This window comes from Ciconia boyciana, chromosome 1, assembly GCF_034638445.1.
Source record: "Ciconia boyciana chromosome 1, ASM3463844v1, whole genome shotgun sequence".
NCBI classification, from domain to species: Eukaryota; Metazoa; Chordata; class Aves; order Ciconiiformes; family Ciconiidae; genus Ciconia; species Ciconia boyciana.
Genome location: NC_132934.1, coordinates 48,620,974 through 48,644,435, shown reverse-complemented (window position 1 = coordinate 48,644,435; position 23,462 = coordinate 48,620,974).

Here is a 23,462-nt window from a genome sequence, read left to right as displayed (position 1 = left end):
CATTTTTTTAGCAATGGTATTTTTGTGTAATGGTAATTAAAAGAGAATATTCCATAAAAATACTTTGATTTAATGAACAGAAAATCAGATTTAAACTATTACATTGATATGCTGGAAGTGGTTTTGATGAGTCACTTTTATAGAGTGGCAACTTGGGTGTACTTAAATAATTTACCAAATATTTAATGGTTATATATATAATCTTTGTTCTGTACATATTATGTAAAGTTATGTTCAATTAAATGTTTGCTGTGAGTCAGGGACATAGCTGACATAAGTAAATGCTATGCAATATTTATATTATTTTTTTTTAACCTGTAGTGTGATTTCAAGTAATATCTTACAACTCAGTATGCCAGTTGTGATGTTTAAAAGGGAGGAATTAGCTCCTCTTAACTCTTTCACCTGTTTTTTTTAAAGGTATTGTATTAATGAAAAACTAAATTATATTATTACTTTGGGTGGAATTCAGTTCTGGACAGACACCTTAGCTACTCAGTTGACCAGAAAGTACATATCTCTTCAGAGTGTGTTTACCACTAACTATAATGGAAATTTATACACCTAGCTTTTATGTTAATACCAACATTTAGTTGCCTTCATCTTGAATGGAATCCCCACCCATTCCGAAAACTTCTGTTTTCAACAGAAACCCAGGTTTTCTTTGTAGATTACTTTCTGATTTGAATAATGGACTTTTTAGCAAGTTAGTAATTTTTGCAAATTCCCAAAAATGTCAAGAAAAACTTTTGTGGGTTTGTGTAATAATTTTTATGAAGACAACAAAAATGCAAAAAAACCCCTCTTCACTAGCATCATTTAATTTGATACAGTTCTCCTCATTTGTTCAACTCCAAAAGGTTTTTTTAAAAATGAGTCCAGCAGACAAACTTATGTTTTAACCACAGCTGCCTATCTGCTGAATATAAAGCCTCTTGGATCTTCTCAGCTGGGATTTTTGCCTTTGGGAAACTGTGCTGGTAGAAAGAAATTGTCAATAGATTGGCTACATTGATGCCATCTGTTATAATCGTTTTCTGCCTGCTAATACATTGTTCAGACCTGTTCTGAAATGCTCAGGTGCTAAATAGTAATTGGTTTGCTGTAATTGTGCAATGAAGAAAATAATTAAAATGATATCTTTTCTTTCTCTGTGTCTTTCTTTGTGCCACCAGTGAGGCATGGTAGACAGGTCTCCTTTCTCTGGATGACACCTCTTGAAAGTGATGTGCCAAAAATGAAGATTTGAACACACTTTGTACTTCTGATTGCCAATAACACAGGTTGCATTACACCAGCTGGCTGAGAAATCAATGACCTAAAGATTATTTAAAGTGTTAAAATTCATGTGCAGTATGCACACTGGGAAAATAAATGAAAAGCTAAGCCACGAATACAAAGCTTTTGTAACAAATCGTATACATATGCAGAAATGAAAGTTTTTGTTAGAAACACAGATATCTCTTCTACTTTTAACTGAATTTCTTTAGTGATCTTTCAGAGCAGGAGATAGAGGGAATTATTGTATTGAGAGGCAAATTACCAACTAATTTTTTGTCCTTAACCTATTCAAAGTTAGCTTCCTCATTAGGTTAAAAGCCTTGGTCAAATTCTACTTTAAGCATTAAAATTAGATTATATGTGTTTGTTTGTTTAAGACTGTGTTTGGCTAATTCTAGATGTATTAAGGAGAGTCAGTTATGAGCTCTTTATGAATAAAACTTATGATTTGTGCTCTTCTTTCTATAATTATAAGTTTCCAGTGAATAATTTGCATCCCAAATATTTCCAGTTTATCTCTAGCAGTTCTCACACTGCTTTCTCTTTTTGACTGGATTTTATTAATGTATCCAAAGACACCTAGAGAAACATCAGCATTGATGAATAAGAACTAACTCTTCCACTGACTGCGTTCTTTTTAATTACACTTTTGGTTTGACTGACGGATACTGTCGGGAGTCACATAGACTGAAAAATGCTGAACCGGTAGTATGTAGTAGAAACGTTGTTTTTGCAGCTGGAAATGATCAAGTGTATGCACTGGTGGCTATGTCTTTTTTTCCTATTAAGACCAAAATTGAAAGGAAATACCCCACTAGATGGCCAGAATTACTCAAAGTTAGTAGCTATATCAAAGGTGTCAGCACTGATCTGCATTCTTTATTTGAGGCTAAAAGTCATGCAAAAGGAAAATATGCCAGAAAAGTGTCTTTCTGACTCATACAATATTCTCTCTACAATATTGCATTTGTTCTCAAAAGTTCTGCTTGACTGCTGATTTGAAGTGCTGAACAAGAAGTTTACTATGCTGTCAACTTTCCCTCTTGTTGAGCCACCAGACAATTTACTGCAGGTTTTTCCTTATACGGGCTTTCATTGTAAATGTTGTTCTATTCAGAAAGGATTAATGTTTAGACTGAGTCAGACTGTGTAGAGGGTATTAGTGGGGTCTGCATTACATATGAAATTTACTTTAAAAATGTGCTGTGCTCAGAATAGGAAAAAGGTTTGGGGAATCGGGGAGACAACACCAGAAATTAATCTTTTATTATTTAAAACACCCTGGATCTTGTGAAATTTATCTAATTTGGTCAACACCATGACAATGTATCTGTTTTTATTTTGTCCTGTCTATGATTATCCTCACTGCAGAGTAGCCATAGTTCTTTCTTTTTCTTTTTGTTTTTATGACTGAGGCACCATTTTTAATCTGCTGGAAATATTACAAAGTGCCTAACTCAGCCTGACTTCCAACAGTTCTTATGTATTCCTTTAGTTTCTATTTAAGAAAAAAATGTTTTATTTTACTATATTTCCAATATGTATGTGGTAGTAATCAAACTGTAACCTGTATCTGAACCATGAACACCTATACGCCTTTCTCACTGCAATTGTGTCATTTAGTGTATTTTTAAATTTTAGCTCACTAGCTGTATATGAAAAAGCTCAGGGATTTAATGAATATTATGTGCAACACATTTAATAATCACAGAAGATTTCATAACTTCCCTGTGTTACAATCATAATGTTCTATTTATAAAGCATATAAAATAGAAAATGTAGGTATGAGGGAAAATTATATGTTTCAGTAATACAAAATGTACCACACCTAAGAGATTTGTACACTAAATGAGTTTTGTCATTTGCTTAAAGCTTCGCCTTTAAAATCATATTGTTGGGCACAAGCTAAGAGCTTAAGATTAGGAATTCTAACAGCTTAAAATATTTTCAGCACAAGTCCCCTGGTGGGCTTTCTTAATCCTAGACTACTCTCTGGAACAGGAGTGAAGCTAGACTACATGATTTCTATGACACTTCAAAATACCAGTGTTTTTGAATTCCTAAAGCTTATAAAATACCATCAAGTGTTAACTTGCTCTGTCACCTTCCTTTTAATATTAGCTAAATTATCTAAGTTTTATTCATAGACCAAAGTAAGTTTGTAACAAAAGCAATGGCATCATAAACCTCTGAAATAAACCAAAGACTTTGAGTTTGTTAATGATGTGTAAATTCAGGATTATAAAAGTTCTTCCTTCTTTACTGTTCTCCATTGATAATTTAATGTATCTGTAATCCTTGGCTTCTTTCCATAACAATTCTTGGTTGTATACATCTCTCTGAGGCTCAAAGTTTTATAATTATTTAAATACTGTATTAGGAAGGTAAAATCTCTCATGTACTAATCAAAAATACAGGTATGAATATCCAGCAGCAAAGAAAACAGTACTTTCAGTTTTTCTCTGTGTGGAAATTACTGATAAATATAAATAAATAAATAATATTTGTTTTTCAAATATAAAAATTTACATATATCTTATAGTTTCTATTATATACTAATACCGAATAAGTGACTTTTAAAATGTATTGTAGTGTGAAAACTAAAATGACATTCTTCCAAAATCAACATATGATACTTGATGCACTTCAATTTTTGCAAAACTGCTGCAAACATTGATATCTCTCTTAGAAATGAAATGTAGTTTAGTCAGATTTTGCAATAAGAGAACAGTTAATCTTCAAGGAACACAAGTTTTTCTGCTCATAGAAATTAATCTTTGCCAACTGCCAAACTGAATAAAAAATTTACAGGTTTGATGCCACATATGTTCCAATTGCAATCATTTCAACAAGGTAATGATTCAGTGTTGACATGCAGATATTATTGTTTAAACATATTACATGATAATAAGTGATGACACATTTATTCTCACTTTAAAGGTCCAGAAAGGTCTAGTAGGGAGCTTCACAAAAACTTGCCTTCTATGTACGTTGCTGATTATGAGGCAAAAAATACAATAGCCATTGGAGGAGAGATACTGCTAAAACAGAGAAGTCCTTTTAAGTGTCATATTAAAATGAACTTCTATAACCATTTCTGGTATTATGTAGTCATCAGTTTAAGCTTTTAAGATCAAAGATAGTTTTGAAAAAAAGAAAAAATCAGGAAAAGATTCTTGCCATTTTGTGACAGTAATAACAGACCCTTATTACCCATTACCTGTATCAGTAAAATGTACAAATGTTCAGGGTATACAATGGCTATTATTTTTGGCCAGGCAGTATGGTAAAATAAATTGGAGCTTTTTATAAAGCATTTTGTTGACAACTGAATTGAAATATTGAAAGGCTCTGATATTACTTTTATCTGAATTCTGATAAAGTAAAACACTTGGTTTAACTAAACATCTGGTTTATCTTTAGGAATAATGAAACTCTGCTCTTCTTTCCTGGGCTTTTGTTTCTCTGAAGGCTTCAGATGCATCCAGGTCTGTCTTGATCATTGAAATTCTCCTGTGTATAAAACCACCCTCATTCTTATTACCGCAAATGACATTTTTATTTGTTTAAAGGAATTACACATTAGCAACATTACTAATTTAGTATCCTGCATTCTTTTTTCAAAATAAATCTAACTTTTAGCAAGAACAAATGGAGGAAAACTGGGGGAAGGAGAGATTGGAATTAGTACCTTGTAAAGGTAAATTATCTGGAGGTTTTATTTTATGATTGTGTAACATTGCACAGTCTACCTCCAGGAAAATATTATCTGATTTCATATTTCATACTGTCTTTCCACATGTACATCTTGACTTCCTTGCCATTTGGTTGGGTGACAGTACTAATTAAAATGAAGATAAGCTATGTCAAGATCTAACGTATTTCTTTCTTATCTAAACATGAGGAATTAGTCAAAAAAGCATTAAATGACAGATGGAATCTAGCCCAACTATTTCCAAGCTGCTTTTCCTTCCTTTTTACATCTGCTTTAGAATAAAGCAGAGAATTAATAGTACCACAAAGCTGGATACTGGAATTATTCGGAGTTGTATTAATATGTGAAAGTCAGCATCATACTGGATATTGTGAAATACCAGATAACAATGATTGCACCTCTCAGTAAATTAGTTGTGCTGACCTCAATGGGATTGGAATCACCTGTTGAAAAGTATAAAACTCAATCATGTGCTTAAGATATCTCAGGTCTCTGAAGATAATTTATAAATTACAGCTGTTCAGTTCCCCACAGATCAGATCATGTTAGGGACTCAGATGGTTGTACTGGTTTTGGCTGGGATAGAGTTAATTTTCCTTATAGTAGCTAGTACGGTGCTATGTTTTGGATTTGTGCTGAAAACAGTGTTGATAACACAGGGATGTTTTAGTTATTGCTGAGCAGTGCTCACACAGAGTCAAGGCCTTGTCTGCTCCTCACACCGCCCTGCCAGCGAGTAAGCTGGGGGTGGGCAAGAAGTTGGGAGGGGACACAGCTGGGACAGCTGACCCCAACTGACCAAAGGGGTATTCCATACCATGTGATGTTGCGCTCAGCAATAAAAGAAGGGCTAAGAAGAAGGAAGGGATTTTCAGAGTGATGATGTTTGTCTTCCGAAGTAACTGTTGTGTGTGATGGAGCTGTACTTTTTGGGAGATGGCTGAACACCTGCCTGCTGATGGGAAGTAATGAATGAATGCTTTATTTTGCCTTGCTTGTGTATGGAGCTTTTGCTTTACCTATTAAACCTATAAAACTCATCTCAATCCATGAGTTTTCTCACTTTTACCCTGCCAATTCTCTCCCCTGTCCTGTGGTGGAGCAGTAAGTGAGTGGCTGTGTGGGGTTTAGCTGCCTGCTCGGGTTTAAATCACAAGAATGGAGTATTGCATCTAAGAAAATGAAAAACTGCACATGAATGGGTTTGAGAGCACAGATTTTCAGTGTTACTTGCTTTAATTTTAAAGGCCAGTGGATTGACTTGCTTAAGACTACTGGATAGCAGTCAGGTATTATAAATAGTTAACTAGCTGATGATAAAACGGTGGTGTGAGTTTTACCAGATTGGTCTCTGAACTGAATCCAGCTCTTTACAAGATCCAACTATCTATCCCCCTATGAAGGGAAATGGAGATATAATAAGGAGCAACTCAGTCTGTAAAAATTTAACATCTCTATCACTTATAGATTTATCTAAGTTAAGTGGTTCCTCTTAGGGCCGATATTTACCATGGATGGTTGACTCTTGAAGAGCCTCATCACGGCTGAACACTGGCAACTTAAGTTGAACATTCATGTACTTTATTTCCTCCCTTTTTCAATCTATTTCCTAATGATATAAATTTTACTTTTTCTGCTGTGGTCTCTGGGGATCTGAGTATAACTGTCTGACTAACTTGCAAACATTGTGACATGTCTTTGTTCTTGCTGTTCCTCTGCAACTTGTGGTGTTTGTTTAAGAAGGAAGGAGCTGAGTAGCAGTGATGATAGTTGTTTTCATGCTCCTGTCTCCTAGAGGCATGACAGGTTGATCCTTTGCTGAGAGCTGCTACTATCATGAGCCAGGAGAGGGTCCTAGAGGTGGGGATGGGGTCATCTAAGAGGGTTTGAGACTCATAGAAAGTGAGGAGAGGTTCCTGAGAAATCAAAGGAGATGATATAGCAACATTTCCTACCTGCAGGACAAGAGCCATTTCTTCCTAGGAACCGAGAGAGGACTGGATAGGGTTTACTGCCAGTCAGTTAACCCTTAAAGCTGTTGAAGTGAGGAAAAAGATGGAGTAAAACAACTGCAAATAAGCTAGGGCAAAGGGACAGATTGGTTTGCAGACACTTGTGTTTCTAGTCTGTTTTATACAGCACATGTCTCTTTTTAAGACGTTCAGTGTTTTGTATTGTGTTATAATAAAATTTAGCTGTAGAGTTTTGGGGTTTTCTGGTTTTGATTTTTTGCAGGGAAGTTGATCATTCTAAGGAAATTTTCACCCAGATAGAATTCTAAGTTGTGATCAATTGATACATTAATTGACATTAATTTTGCTAAACTTGTATAGAGATTTAAAGTATTTGCCACTTCCAATTATGAGATGTAGAAGTAGATATCTGATGACAACACCAGATAATAGGCACATCAGCACCATCAAGAAAAATGGTTATGTGGTCCAGAAAGGCTAAAAGAAATCAAATGCAGAGAATGCTGGGATCAGTAGGCTTCACTGAATCATCAAACAGGCAGACGAAGGAGATATGGATTTTTGACATGCTGCACCTCATATTCTCTAAGTTTCCAGAATGTTCTGTATTGTAAGAGTAGAGTATAAGAAAGACAGAAGGATAATGTGATAGAACATCTGAATTCTAAAAATATCAGAGTGGTTTTATGGTTTTGATTAAAGTGCAGAAGATCTGTGTTCATCTTGTATTTATTCCATTGCCTTATATATGATTTTCTGTTTTAATTACCCTAAAAAAGAAATTAGCAAGTTTTCTGGTTTTTTTTTTTTTGTCCTAGCTTTCTTTAATCCACCATATGTTTATATGTATATGTAAATAAAGCAAATGCTGGGATACATATAAATTATCAGTATTTAAATGTGCATGTATAAAATTGGTGTGTGTAGGGACAGCATTTATGTAATTATGCTTGCTATTATGCTTGCCAAAGTTGGACACAATCTTGGATGGAATATCTCACACTTATTGGAGGCTCTTGCACAGCTGTAATCTGCCCAACAGCACTGTCTGGGACTTCTATTGTTTCACATAGTCAGGAACAACAGCCATTGATCCTTCATCAATATGGTGACTAATCTCACCCTGAATCTTAGCATAAAGGTGTAAGAATGTACAATACAGTGCAGATTCCTTACTATCCCTTAGTATGAATGGAAAAGTACAAGAGACACATGGACTTGTCTATTTATACCACTAGAATACAAATGGTAATTGTCATTGGCTTTTTGTTAATTTTTATGTTTAGTAAATCAGCTAATTCTTCCCAGTTCCCTCTAGACTGGCCATTGGTTGGAACACTTTAATGGAGAGATGGCAAACAAAGTAGATAACATGTTTTAAACCAGATACAGTGTTTTGCATAAGCAGATTTCTTTCATTCTGTGGTCAGATAGATTTGTAAAATGATCATTCAAGGGAAAATATCTTCAAGTGGACTGCGAAACCCAAAGTTTTCAAGGTTTTTTCCTGCTTGTTCAATAATCATGCCAAGTACTTTACTGGTAAGACTTCCATGGAAAATATACTGCAAATAATAATAGTAAAAATATTATGCAGGCATTGTAACTTTAGGTTGTCCTGAGCTGAACAACCTCTCTTAGTACACTAACTTCTTTTCAGTATTTGTAGATTGTCATTCTTCCTCTTGTCCCTTAGAATAAAACTGGCCAGAGTTAAATCTCTGGCATTTTCATTTCTTCCCTGTTTCTTCTGTAGTAAATATTGCTGATGAGGTTGATTTTTTTTTTTTAAATGCATTTCAAACTATTTCAACAGTTATGGATTTAACTTTATTTTTGCATTATAGCTATTTTACATCACTGACAGATAAATCTACTTTTTAAAAGTCAAAGAAGAAACTTTGCACAATGCAACTCAGAAACAACTCTGTTAACATATATGGACAAGTTTATTTTCTTATTTCTAATTCTTATTAACATTAAATAATTTAATTAAGAAAATATTTAAAAACTCAGTATGCTCCAGAGATTATTTTTTGATTACTCACACGCTAATAATCATTGAATGCTGTCAGAATATTTTATGAAACCAGAATGGGAGTTATCAAATGGGTTTATTTGGCTTGTACTGCTTTATTGAATAACTATATTGAGCTTTTTGATGCTAATATCTAATATCTGGGGTTTTTTTTAAATATGTGTTAAAAAAAGTCTGTGTTATCCTCATTTTAAAGCTAGGGAGAGTATTAAGGATATGTGAAGGTATTTACTTAATGTCATCCAGTTGCTGTTTGCAGCAATTTCTCTTTCTCTTCATTCTGCAGACATTTTTTATGAAAGAAGTTAGGTTTAGAATTAATAGAATAATAGAAGTTTTGCAGTTCAGACTTTGCCATATATAGACAAATTTTCATAACTGATGCAACAGTACATCTGCCTTATGTAGCCTTTATTAAGCACATTTAAGGACTGTCATCTCTTTGCAATCTCTTCTTTTTCCTTTAACAAATAAAAACCCCCAAACAAACTGAAACACACAATACCACACCTTCCATTTGACAAACTCTATGTAAAATGTCCTTGCAAGAAAGTTACCAAGTCACAGTGTTTAGAATCTCAAACCTCTGACACTATGGGGTTTGTTTTATTACTGTTTTATTTCAAATTCACTGCAGTGATGTGTTTAGGTACAGTAAAATTTATTACATTCATAAGGCTCCTGCTCCAATTCGTGTTTGATTGAAGAGTTTGAATATACTTCATTGGTAAAAATTGATAAAAATTCATGGAAACCTCATGTCTGGACAATGCCAACATTAAAGTGGCTTGACTCAGCTATTTCAATGTGAAGTGAGAGGGAAGTGACCTGGAGTTCTCAGCATCTTACAGTAGATTATCATAACTACAAAATAGTACTTTTGTATACATGTCTCAGAAGAAGCTGAGAGATTCTTGTTTTCTTTTCAGAGAGAGCATTTTAGATATGATTATAGACAAATTTCGGTTCATTCCTAGAAAATAAGAAAGGCAGATACATTTCAATAACTGCCGAGTATCTTTTTCCTGAGTATTAAATATCTTGATGGCTTGTCAGGTATGGCACCCATACTACCTTTTCATCCTTCAATAGTTAGGCATTTTAAACAAGAAAGATGTTGCAAAGTATTTTTTAAATGTGAATAGCAATAACTAGTCAGAAATGAATTGTAGAATATAAAAGTAAACTGTATATTATAAAAAATCACACTTTGTGTTTTGTTCTAGAAAAACCTATCATTGTTCCTTTACATTAAACTTTTTCTTTGCCTGTTTTTAGAGAGTTGTAGTTATTTTAATGTCCTTTAAAATACAGCTTTAAGTCTGAATCATAGAAAAAGACCAGCATTTTGTCTTAACATGCAGGTCAATATGCTCTCTGAGACAAACTGTTGCATTTCTTGGCATTTTTACAGAAGACCCTAAATAATTTCTTGCTATAATTGCTAACTGAGATGAAAGCTTTTCCAGGATTTGGTTTTAGGCTAAGTAATAAAATAACAAAAAAAATCTGCCAAGAGTTAGTATAGCATATATGGTCTGTTGCCAATTATTATCAATGATGTGCTTTACAAAACTTTGAGATCTACTTTCATATTTAGGTGTATAGTTCATGTGGAATTTGAAAAATTAAAGAAATTTGATCTATATATTTGATATATAATATAATTTTTTTGTAATCCCAGTGGCACTACGGCAGTGCAACATTATATGTAGATTTACAAGGGGATATAGGCAATAACATCTAAAATGTAGATCCTCAGAATCCTTGTCTGGTGTGAAACAAGCTCAGTTCCTTGGGCATGTAAATTTCTCCTAGCAAAATCCTATAGATATCTAATTTTCCACTGCAGGACATGAACACATAGCTGAAATTCTGACAACGCTAATCTGTTTGGAAGCTATCTCCTACCTAAACTGCAGTGGGAGTCATAAATTACAGGCTTCTGTACCTGTCTCTGTACAGAGCCTAATCCTGAAGGCATGGTAAGCAGAAAATAAAATGGGAACTTTCAGTCCTTATTGTGTAGCAGCTGCCTGTAACATTTTAATAAATATAGAATGAAAAAATGTGATAGGATACAGTTTTATGCATGACATGGTATATGTAACATGCTACTGAGATCTATAAAGTGATTTAACAATAATAATAGAAAACAAAAATGTCAAACTCTTCAGTTATTTGTGTTGCCCATCTATTCTCTCCTGTTTCATGTATGTCATGTATTCTTTTAAAACCCTTCCAAAAAGAGATTTAATTCTATATATCATATACAAAAATATGACTCCAGATCTGGCTATGGTAAAGGCTCCAGTACAGACTGGTAGTAGAGTCTACTATGTAAAAAAAACCAACTTGAAATAAATGAACAATTGGAAAAAAAATTTTCTTCCTAAATATCCTTACTGGAAAATTGTATTTCAGTTGTCTCGGAAATACATGGCATACAGTCTGATTTTTCTTTTCCCTCAAAATTTCTTAGAGAAAATGTTTTCTGTCCAATGCAACCTCCTTCCACATGAGTTGTTAAACGTGTTATGTACAGCATATTTTTCCAGGAAAATACATAAATTTTAACAATGATGTTAAAAATACTAGCATGGAATTTGTTATGACTTCTGATGTTCTTTTCTGATTTTTTGATTCTCTGAGTCTGATTTCTGATTACATACTGTAATTCTATGTCCATTTCTGTGACAAACAGTTCCTAAACTTTCATTCTGGGTTATGAATTAAAGAAACACCATGTAACAAAACTTGAACAGCATTTTCAATATGGAAGGATGCATAGGAAGTGGTGTGATTACACAGAGGAAAACCACAGATTGATAGGATCTTGCTGTAATATGTTTTCTTTAACTTCTCATGTAGTAACAATGATTTGTCTTACAAATGGATGACACAAAGCTCTTATGAGTAGTACAGAATGAGCAGTCAGTCTTTATTCACCCTTACTGTGCTTTTTGTGATTTCTAAAATTCTATCAATCACATCCCCTGTAAGTCATCTCTTTTCCAAGCTAAAAAGTCCTTGACCACCTACTTTTTCAGCATATGGAGGCTGTTGCATACCTTTGATCATCTTTGTTGTCGTTCTTTCTTTGAACAATTTCTGTTTAGCCATGCTATAATCTTTCTGTAGATGAGGGAGAATAACTGCACACAGTGTTCAGAGTGGGAGCAACTCATGAATCTTTACAGTGGAATAATGAAGTTTTTCTTTGGCTCGTCATTCTTTTCTAATAAAAAACCAAATCAAATGCTAGAAATGGTCACTACTACTGAGCTCATGGTTTCATGAAACTGCCTGTCACCAACACCACCCTGCCCCTGACACCCCTGCTGAGATTGTTTGCTTGGTTAATAACAGTCATTTCAGCATCTCTCCTGAAGATAATATGTGAAGCTGTGATTACTCCATATAAGTCACTTTATGTTTGTCTACCTTAAGCTTCATATGTAATTTTATTGCCAAGTCAGTCAATCTTACAAGATGCTTCCACAAGTCTTCAAAGTCTGCCTGTATCTTTAACGTGGGAGAGACTCACTAGCAGACTTCACTCCTCATCTGTTTTGCTATGTTACGCATGGCTTTGTGGATTAGTACAGATCCCAGCTCAGGCATCTGCAGAGCTCTTCTGGTGACATTTCTTTGACTGTGGGGAGACTCAAAATTTACTCCTACCACCTGTTTCCTGCCTTTAAGCAACTTATTTAGGTATGCAAGGATCTTCACACTTCTGATGTGCTATGGTCTTATGCTAGGGCTGATTAGTTTCCTTTGTCAAAAGTATTTTGGTAGTGCATGGAAATTATATCATCCAGTTTGCCTTTATTCTTGTGTGATTAAAAATTATACCTGCATGACAGACTTGAGTAAATAACCTAGAGCACAACTGTCTGTAAATTAACACACAGAAATTGGATGATTTCAAACAAATTAATATAGGATCTAGAATGGATAGCACAATGTGCTGAAGTTAGTTGGTGTGGAGACTTGTCTGGAGACTTGTGACTGCTTCACTTCTTTATTGTCTGTATTTGCTTGCAAGGAAGTGATATCAAAGGCGGCACAGGAAGTTCAGGAAGAGGAGGAAATAATGTCAGGGAAGTATTTCAAGAACAGATTTTTTTTTTTAGGATATGAAGATACTGTAAGTGCTTTCCTAAAGAATTTGCAGCAATGAATCAGCTGTCATAAGTGTAGAAGTGCTGAATTTTTATTCAGCTATTATATCGTGAGTACTTCATCCCAGTGACAAGCATTTTACAATTATATTATTCTGTCATTGCAAACTGGACTTAGAGAACAGAGTGATAGGATGTCTGGTTTCTGTTCTGGAAATCTGGAATAGCTGATGAAATGCAGAGATATGACAGCAGTTGGTTTGTTTTGCTTTTTCTCACTTCAATAATGACTGAAACACAACAGAATTCAACCAATATGCAATCTCTTGAGCACTGCATCCTTTGAAAACACCTTATGTTGAAACAGAAAACTGTAGGTGGGATGGGGAGGAAGAGGACTCAAAATCACCTATAACACTTAGGTAGTCATTTTTCACTGAAATAAGAGCTGATTTCTTAACTGTCATTTATTCCTTGACTATCACAACATAAATTTCAAGGAAGTGTAAAACAAACACTAATACAAATGAAAAAAACAACAACACTCATCTCAGAAATAGTTTTAAGGCCTTTGCATTTTATTTTTTAATCAATATTGGATAAATATTTATGTTATTGCACTGAAATATAATTAAAATATCATCCCTGTTTGGATTGTTTTAACCTCTCCCTCGTGAGGCATGGCAGAAATGCACATCACAACTGAGAGATCAGTGCTTTGAATTAACAAGGGTTACACAACTTGGAATGACCTATATCATTGCTGTGTGACTCCTGTATCTCAGGCAACTCAAATGGAGAAATTGTTACTGAATGTGTACACAGACTGCTTTGTTGCTTTTGTCAGCAAGTATTGTGCCTTTCAGAGGTCAACTATTTTTATGAAATAACAATCTGGATTTTTAAAGTACATATTCTAGGGAGAACTTGTGTATGCAGCATCCATATACTAAAAGACGGCTAACAGGATAAGTATTGTTTAAAATCAAGACTGTGGGGGGAAAAAAAAACACCTTTCATAATGTGCTCCACTAAAGTATTAATTACTAACAGAAAAATAAGCACTTGTATTAATAAAATAGTTGTTTACAGCACTTTTCCATTTAGCAACAATAGATCATATATAGCTACAACACAGAATATTTTTAAACACACATAATTATCAGATACCTAGGAAACTTATTTAATTTTGAAGATTCTTATATGTCTGGGTCTTGAAGTTGTGTAAGTGAAATTTCTGTTTCAAAGCTTTACCTACAAAAGAAATAGAGGAAATTGTGTTTGGATTTCAGGGCTTGGTCCAGGAGAAATCCAAATAATGTTTTATTTATATAAGCATCATATCATGGAATGAATGGTATCATGGAATGAATGATCTAGCAACAACTTTGACAGCTCTTTAGTCAGGGGTCTGTGACCAGGCTGAGCTTGGCAGGGTTTATTAGCATGAGTGTGACCCTATGCTGATTTAGTGATACTGCTCTTAAGACCTATGCTAGATCCTTTCCTCTGTGATACAAAGCTGTCCTGCACTACTTTGTGCACAGACCTTCTGCTTGGTTATCCTTTTGTGTTGTGCAGCATTTGCTATTATAAAAGAGCCCCTCGCACTCTAAACTGCCTTTAAAGGCAGTGGGCAAAACCTCATAAATTGGTCTACTGTTGTTTTCTGGCTATTTATTCTCCCAATGAAAAGAAGATTTTCACCTTTCAGAAGGGAGCTTTTTTTTTCCCCACTGTATTACCAGTCTTTTTCAGAAACTTCTGTAGTGACCAAAAGAGAAAATACAGTTTCACAAAAGGACATCTCTTTTTATTTCCTTTCCTGCTGCACATAGGCTATTTTTTCTCTCCAGACTGTCAATTTGACTGTTGTACTGAAAATTGCAACTGTTTTGTATTTCCTGGCTCCCTTGGACCTCCGCTTGCATTTTTTTTAATAAATCCTAGAAAGAAATGGAATGGAATCCTGAAATGGGATATCGAGTAATAGATGCTGAAAACAATTCAGAAAGGTCATTCTGCCTAATTTTAAGGTCATCTTCATCCACTTTTTTCCAGCACGATGTCATCCCTTTAGTATTTATACTAGTTACAGGTATAAATCTCTTCTGTCTTTATTTTCTGAAAGATAGAAATAGCCTCTCCTCAGTTTTGTGCAAGAGATTTTTTTTCTTATTTTATCTTACCGTTCTCTCCAATCCCCCCGAAATCAGGAGCTCACATCAAATACTAAGTTTTAGAGGTAAATCATTTTACATTAGGTCCAGTTTAAAAAAAAAAAAATTCTGTAATCAGCAATTTCACATCTATGTCTTCAGAGTACATCTTCAGGTGACAGAAATATTTCTATCCATCCTCTCATATTTTAAAAACATGTCATTAGTGAGGGGAAAAAATGTTTAGGAAAAGTCACAGAGAAAGGTAAGAACATGTCTGTGACAATTGGGTCATATTCTGATTGCTTCATTTGCTAGCCCTGCCTGCACTGTCTGCTGAATAGATAAAGTCCTTTTATTGCCCCACTGTCTGCTACATAGATATGAATTTATAAAGACCTTGTGAAGTCTTCAACTTTGAACTGTTGGAAACATAATTGGAAGACAAGGGAATGTCTTTCTTTTCACTACTACGAAAAGTAGCGAAAGGCAAGCATTTCTCTCTTCAAATGCAGGCTCAGCTTTCACAGAGATCTCACAGTGAATTTATTGTCATTTCCAAAGGATGTAGCAGTGAATCTGGCTTGTTTGGCCTTTTTACCTGACTTAAAAGGTCAGGCTGCCTGGTTATGATAGACAGCACCACCACAATGGTCTAAGTGATCAAGCAAGGAGATGTCAGATCTACTTCGCTATGTTGAAAAGCAATTATCCAATGAAACATTAAACTCCAGATAACAATTTTTGTAATTCATTTAACAGGTATTTTTTAAAAGCAGGCAGACATTTGAGTAGGTTTTTTTCCCACCACTAAGACAATATTATGTTTTCCTTTAAATCAATCTTAAGTCCTGTATTTTCCCCTCTCCAAAACCTTTCAAGGGTGACATCTTAATTTTTTATTTATGCAGAGAGGTTTGAAGAATATTCCTTATACTTCTAATTTATCTGAGAGAATTTTAATTTCAACTCAATTTCCAAGCTAGGTGTTTGATTATGACAAAGCATAGCATTATGGTGTTTGGCAAGTAAAATGCCTGTAATAGAAATGGTCCACACGTACTCAGTATTTCTTCAAGTTGCCATTCATGTAAGTGACTCTCCAACTTGAGTATTAACCCAGTGTACAATTGCTAGTTGCTTGAGATATCAAGCTGCAGTTATACTTCCTTCAGTTACTTCCTTGAAAAATAAAGATGAGATGATATGCATGAGGCTGGTAACACTCTGACGTGCTAAGCATTGAAGCACTTCCAAGGAAAAACATGAACAACTTAACAAATAGCCCTCCCTAATTAGTGTAATAAAAAAAGATTTTTTTAATTCTAAGCAATTAAAATGGTCCAGTTAAAATATTGAATGATTCATCTGTATCTTTATAATTGCTAAATATAGGATTGCAAATTATAATTGCTACTGCTTACCTGGGTCCCATTAGATTTTAAAATATTTTGAATTAAATTATTTTTCATGCTGTTCATATATTGTAATAAAACCTGTAAAGACACTTTCTAACAAGTGTTTTCCAAAGCAAGTCACACATATAAAACTAAATGCAGTTAGAACACCAAGGAAGATCAGTCTTTGCAACAGTTTAAGTTCCATTTTTCCATTTCTAGCTTTGCCTGAATGGGAGATGTATCTTAAATTGATTTATACTTCTTTGGTGAAGTCCAGTTAGAAAAAAGGCTCCAATTAAAATCTAAAATCTTCCCTGTTCTTTTTCAACACACTTAAGATTACACTTAAAAATGACACTGGATATGATCATATGGTTAAAAAAATATTTATGATCCATTAAAATAGTTTTAGAAGGACATTGTGTAAACATTCATCAAGTCTTCTTTGAATAGTGACTGCTGATTGTGTGGGATGCAGTTTCCTGCTTCTGTAGGATTAACCACAAACAGCACTTCAGTTGGGCTCATTGCTTAGAAGGTGGACTGAGAAAGATCAGCATTTTATCCATTAAGCCATCAAGGTTTTTCTTAAATAGTAGATAAGAAGCTTTAACTTGAATCGCAAATGTAAAGTTCAGCAGACTTTGTCACAGTACATATTGGTATTCAGTGTTCTAAATGTCAGTATGCAATGACGGAGTATCAAATACGTTGAATCATATCACTGAAAGCCAGGAGACAGAGCAATTTTCAGCTTTCTAAGTCCAATTTATGTTTATAAATGGAAAGCTCAGTTTGAGCCCTACTTAACTGAACAGACAATGCTAGCATGAGGTTGGATTTTTATATGAGCCTGCTTGTTTGTCTCTAATTATATGCTAATCAATTTGATTTCTCATTTAAACTCAAACTAGGCTGTTTCCATGTAATAATCAACCTCACATTGAAGCAACAAAGCAGCTTTATATTTACCACATCAACAGGGTTTAATTGCACATTTGGACAATGAAAATGAAGATGGATTCAGTTTCATTGTCTTTACAATGTAGCAGTATACAATGCACTTTTAGTTTGAGCTGACACATTTATGGTGGAGATATTAAACTGTAACATCCAAATATTTGCTAACATATTGCCAAGCTATTTTGTTCATACTATTTTGTAAATGATGCACACTGGCTGTGCTCTGTTATATTTTCCACCATTTAAAAATATTGACACTAATTGTATTACTTTGTTACAGCATAGGTCAAAAGAATAAAATCAGGAAAAGGTCTCTTTCCAAAAAAAGAAAGAGAAATAGTCCAAATTAAATATGAGGAGCACAGACTTATTTCCTACTGCAAGTCCCAAAACAAGTCATGCTATGAAAAGCATGCTATATTGTTAAACCTATGTGCAATACCAGCTAGACATCCAATTCATTTGTGGGCACTGCAGGAAAAAAAATTGGCGAGGTGGAAGTACCTTTTTTACTGCTCCTACAGATACACAATCATGATGATTGAGAGCACACTTGAATCAGTGCAGTTACAAGTTTTATTTCTTAATCAAGGCTTCTAATTATGCAAACCTTTAAGTAGCCTCTACATCCATGACTGTGAATATACTCAAGAGCTTTACTGAGTCCAGTACAAGACAAAGCCATTGTCCAAATATTTGTGTGAGTTGCTCTTTTAAAATGCTCAGATGAATATCTTCAGGAAATATGTCTGCTTTATCTGATTTACTTGTGAACCTTTTGACACTGAACATGCTGAAATTACCTTTGTATGAAACCTTATCTCAGCAGAAAATATAACAAAATATAATACCGAATAAATCAGATTACTGAAAAGACAAAACTAAAATCTGCTTTGATTCTTATAGCTAGATCCTTTAGTTCGATGTTAATTGTTAATATCATAAGGTTTTAAAAGAAATATTGCATTCATTGTACTGAACTTTATTGAAAACCTTGAAAACTTTGGATGCATGAACATTCATTGTCGCTCCTAGTATAAACAATTCCATAGAGCATTTGTGGGATACTGTGCAGCTCTTTATTGCATTCTTGAGGTGACTGGCATGCCAAATCCATTATTGTACAATTGCTGTTCAGCATGCCAAGCCAAAAATACTTTTTTAAATTTATAGTAGTATTCCTACGCACTAGACATTTGGAAACCACTCAGAAAAGTTGGTCTTTGATCCAAGGCAATCACATTGTGAGAAAAATAAAAAAACCGATCTTCTAAGTAAATTTTAAATGTGAGCAGTTGTTTTCTATTGTTCTGGAGTTGAATGTTATTTTTAGAGTGTTTATATTTGCACTCACATTGTGACTGAACTGGTAATATGTAAACATCGTAACCCATTGTTTTTCAGCTAGAACATAGTAAAAAATCCTCAGCATTCATCATTTTTGCAAGAAGACCACATAAAACCATTTCATCTCCTCTCAAAAGTTTGGCAACTTGAGCAGTCTTAACTTATAACTTTTTCCTGTAATTTCTTCAGAAGAGTCTATTAACTTTTTCAGAGGATAATTTGTTGTGCTATTCCAGTTCTTTGTTCTCTGAGCAGAGGCTGTTTCTTGCTGCTGCTGTGTGAATTGAAGCGTGTGGGACTTCAGTCTCTCCACTCACTTTCAAAACTGTATATGGTAGAAAATTGGCCTTATCAGATGACTGCCATAACCAATGCTTCTGCCATTAAGAAGAAAAACAGTTAACCAATAAGAATTGAATCTGTACAACTTTTGTGTGGCTTGTCAAACTGGGTTGTGAGTGAACATAACAAAACATCTTCTTTAGGTTAATGAGCTCGTGGAGCTCATATGTTGGGCCAATATGAAGAACTTATTTAGGCTAGTAAAGGCAAACTGAGGAGAGAGAAATGGGGAGGATCTGCTTTGGACAGATCCTTAGTCCTTCTTATCAGTGAGAACAAGAATAATTGTCCTTCCTCACCTCTGGCTCAGGAAACTCAGGAAAATTTGGTTACATCTAACAAAATTGGAACCCATATTGGCACCCATACTCTCACTCATCCTTCAAATGCAGAGGAAAAACATCAAAAGGTGTGCCCTTCTTTTTAACTTAAGGGTACTGGTGATCCTCAAGAGATGACACTTTTCTGAATATAGAGGTGAAGTCCATTTAAGTCTTCCTGGAGGAGATCCTGTCAGTACGTAGAGCATCTAGAGCATTATATTTAGCAACAAGAGGTTGAGAGGGGAGGCATCTCTAGGCCTTTCTTATATAAAGAGCTTTCAGTAATGACACAAGATTATCCCACTGAATAGTTGACTGTATCTTGATCTTTTGTAAGATTTATGAGATTCTATATGTATCTTTCTTTACAAAGAAAGCAAACTTTATTTGGGCTAGGGCACATTCTGCTATAAGTCTGCTGATTTTGTGGCTTCTCTGTAGAATATTTGCTGATAATATGGCAAAACTAAATACCTGAAGCTTTGTTCACACTTTCTGCTAGGCCTCACAGTGGTACTGAAACCTCCAGTTTTTTGGGAAAGCTGTCCTTGGGTCTTTTTAGGGAGGGACTCTGAGCTTTTCTGCAGGATGTGTGGTGATACTCAGAGTTTTGATATACAAATAGACCACTTCTAACTGTTCTTCTTTAAGATGTATCACCTTTATGCACATTCATAATCCAGTCTCTTTTCCTCTCCTGCAGAGTTCTTAACAGGTTTCAGTTAAGAGGGACTGAGAAAGAAGGCATGCTCCACTGCTTCCATAAAATGAATATCTGAATCTTATAGCTGAAGTAGAGAACTACGACTACTGTGATTGCATAAATATATAACCACAGAGTGACTATGTACATAGATAGTGCTTTTCAGAGAACAGTGTCAGGTAAGTTATCTTTGTTGTGTTCTAGAGGCTATTTAAATGCTACTTATTTAAAACAGGTGGCAGAGTCTTGTGGTATGAAATAGAACTTTTATTTATGCAGACTTTAAAAAAATGGCCAAATAGTGACTGGTGAAATTCAGAAATGTTTTTCTGCTTTCTCTTTCCCAACACTGTTAAAGCTAAGATAGAACTTCTTTTAAATGATTCAGTTGAAGTATAAAACAATTTCGACCATGCTAGAAAGGATTTTATGAGAGTTAATCCTCTGTCAAGTGAAAAAGATTCTGTAGCTGGGCAACAAAACCTCCAGTTATCTGTCTCTTACTGAACTACCAGCCACACTGAAGTATCTTTTATTAGTAAACAACCGTTGCCTTTTATTGAACTGTATGAGTTCACCAAGAAACAATATCAGCTTCTCACTACTACGTTTTAAGGTTACTCCATGATTTCATTATCTAAGGTTGTTAAACTCCCAAAAAAGCCTTCTGAGAAAGATCTGCCATTGAAAATCCCCTTTTGGATCTGTTGTATTCAAAAAGTTAGCAAAATTATCTTTTGAGCTATGTGCTATAGAATTTTTGTCATTTTTTTCAAACCAAATGGCTTTTCTTATAGTAGCTACACCTGCCAGAAGGGAAGCATTGATGGCAAAGCTTTTTCAAATACACAACAACCTGAGACACGATCATCTCTAATTGCAAGCTAAAGATAGATCACACACTTATGTTTTCCTCCCAAATCAAATCTGAACAGAAACATGGATAATTTAAAAACTGTTGACCTGCCTTTTCTTTGTAATCTGAGGCTGAAGAGATGTTCAGGAAGTATATCCCAAAGTGACTACATGTTTCATAAAAGGCAAGTTTAAAAGAAATTTGTTGGAAATCTTGAATGACAAATGCAGCAAATTATACTAATACTATCCAAATGGTGCATAAGACAATGTATGCAGTACAATGACCATGAAAGTGGCAGAAAAACTTTATATCTAAATTTTCTGTATTCTCGTGTTCCAAGAAAAACAAATAAGCAATAAGTTTTCTAAGGACAAAATTTATTTCAATTTTAAAGACTACTTTCAATTTACAGTTTATACCTACAGGTGAAAAGTTCAGATTTAATAGGAGGTCAGATCAGAGGATATATGGTTCAAAGATCAAGACCATATTTTATTATATATATGAATATTAGTCTGTAATGATTCAAATATGGCAATCTTAGCAAGTGGTTATTCTGCAACCAAGATACATTTGACTCTGCTAATTTGTCCAAGATTTTACTGTCCCTTTGTGTTTCTTGGTCCTGAGTTTTCTTAAGTATTTCTTTGATTATGATTTCACCTTGATTCTACTTCCTTTGATTATGTTTCCCTTAGCATTATTACTTGGCATAACTTCTGTTAACTTGTTCTATGAAACATTGTGAAATATTTTAGATGGTTTCAGTTGATCTCTCTGTATGCAGAAAAAAAAAATTACAGCTTGTGCGTGGATCATTTAGCTACTTAAAAAGGGAGGCTACCAGTTTAGATTTCTCTTAGCCCATATGCATGCTGTCATTAGGATTTTCCCTTTGTGGGTGTGAGCAAGCTCTCAACCAATTCCAAATGAAAAACTATGCCACTGAACTAATGTGGTACTGAATTAGTAAATCCAGTGCTGCAGCACAACACCATACTGAAATGACTAAAACCCCTTTTGGTTTGGCATTCAGCCACCTGAGAGAAGGGACAGAGCTTTCACATGCCTTGTAGAAACAAAGTGCAAACAGAATCACTGTAAGTTTCAGTTGAAAACATCATCTAATTGCCCCTATTTTAGTACTGTTTAGGATATAGCACATTAATAATACTGCCAATTTTAATGAGCTGTCAAAACAGGCCAGGTCAATCATCCTTTATTTCAACTGGACAGATTACATCAAATACTCTGAATGTGATGGTGGTAATGTTTCGCAAAATATGATGGTGATAATATGTGCAAAATGTGCAGCAGTCAGGCTTCCACTTAATCTTCCTAAAGGTATAACAACTCTGCATTATGTACTGGAAATGAAGAAATGAGTTTTTAGTAATTCTTCTTGTTAAATGCTAAGTTCACTGTGGCTCTTAGAAGGGACTCTGAAAGAAACCCCTCTTGATTTTGTCTTGGGAAAAAATGTCTTTAATCTCATCAGCTTCAGTTCCTTTGCCCAACCACCCTATTTCATTCCCAGCAGCTTCTATTCTGTTCTGTTTCAGTTGATGCAAAGCCATTTGGTGCTACTTCATCCTTGAACAAATCTGCTGCACTTTAACTTCTCTGCTTGTCTGAACACATTCTTCTTCTCTATTAGTTCAGGCAGCAGTAGGATCTCACCCATCAAGGCCTTCCCTTGTGGACTCTGTTTTGCATTATATCCCCTGCTCAGCACAGGAATGGCTTGTTTGACTCCTATATTGGTAAGAAAACAGAGAGAGCATGTAAAGTGTGTGATAAAAAATTCAGCTGAGCAGAACCCTGGGGAAATAGTGTGGAAAATAGGTAGGAAGAATGGAAGCATCAGTTGAACAAGAGGAATGTCATATGAGCAGAGAAGGCTGAGCAGAGTATCTCTATTTACAGTTTGATAACATTGGATGAGAGACTATCATATGATTGCTTTGCAAGGGTATAATAGAGGGAAGAAAAGTGAATAGTAAGGTGTTAGGTGAAATGATTATATATGTAAGTATTAAGAAAAAAAATGAAGATATAAGAATCCTGTAGATAATACAAAAATATATATTGTGAACTGTTTCAATATGTCATATAGAAAAGGAGATGAAGTGACCCGGAAATTATAATGCTACTCTTTCATTTATTTTATGTAGGTTATTAAGCTGAACAAGTGCCAAGAACCAATTAAAGTTCATGTCTAAAATGCATTTA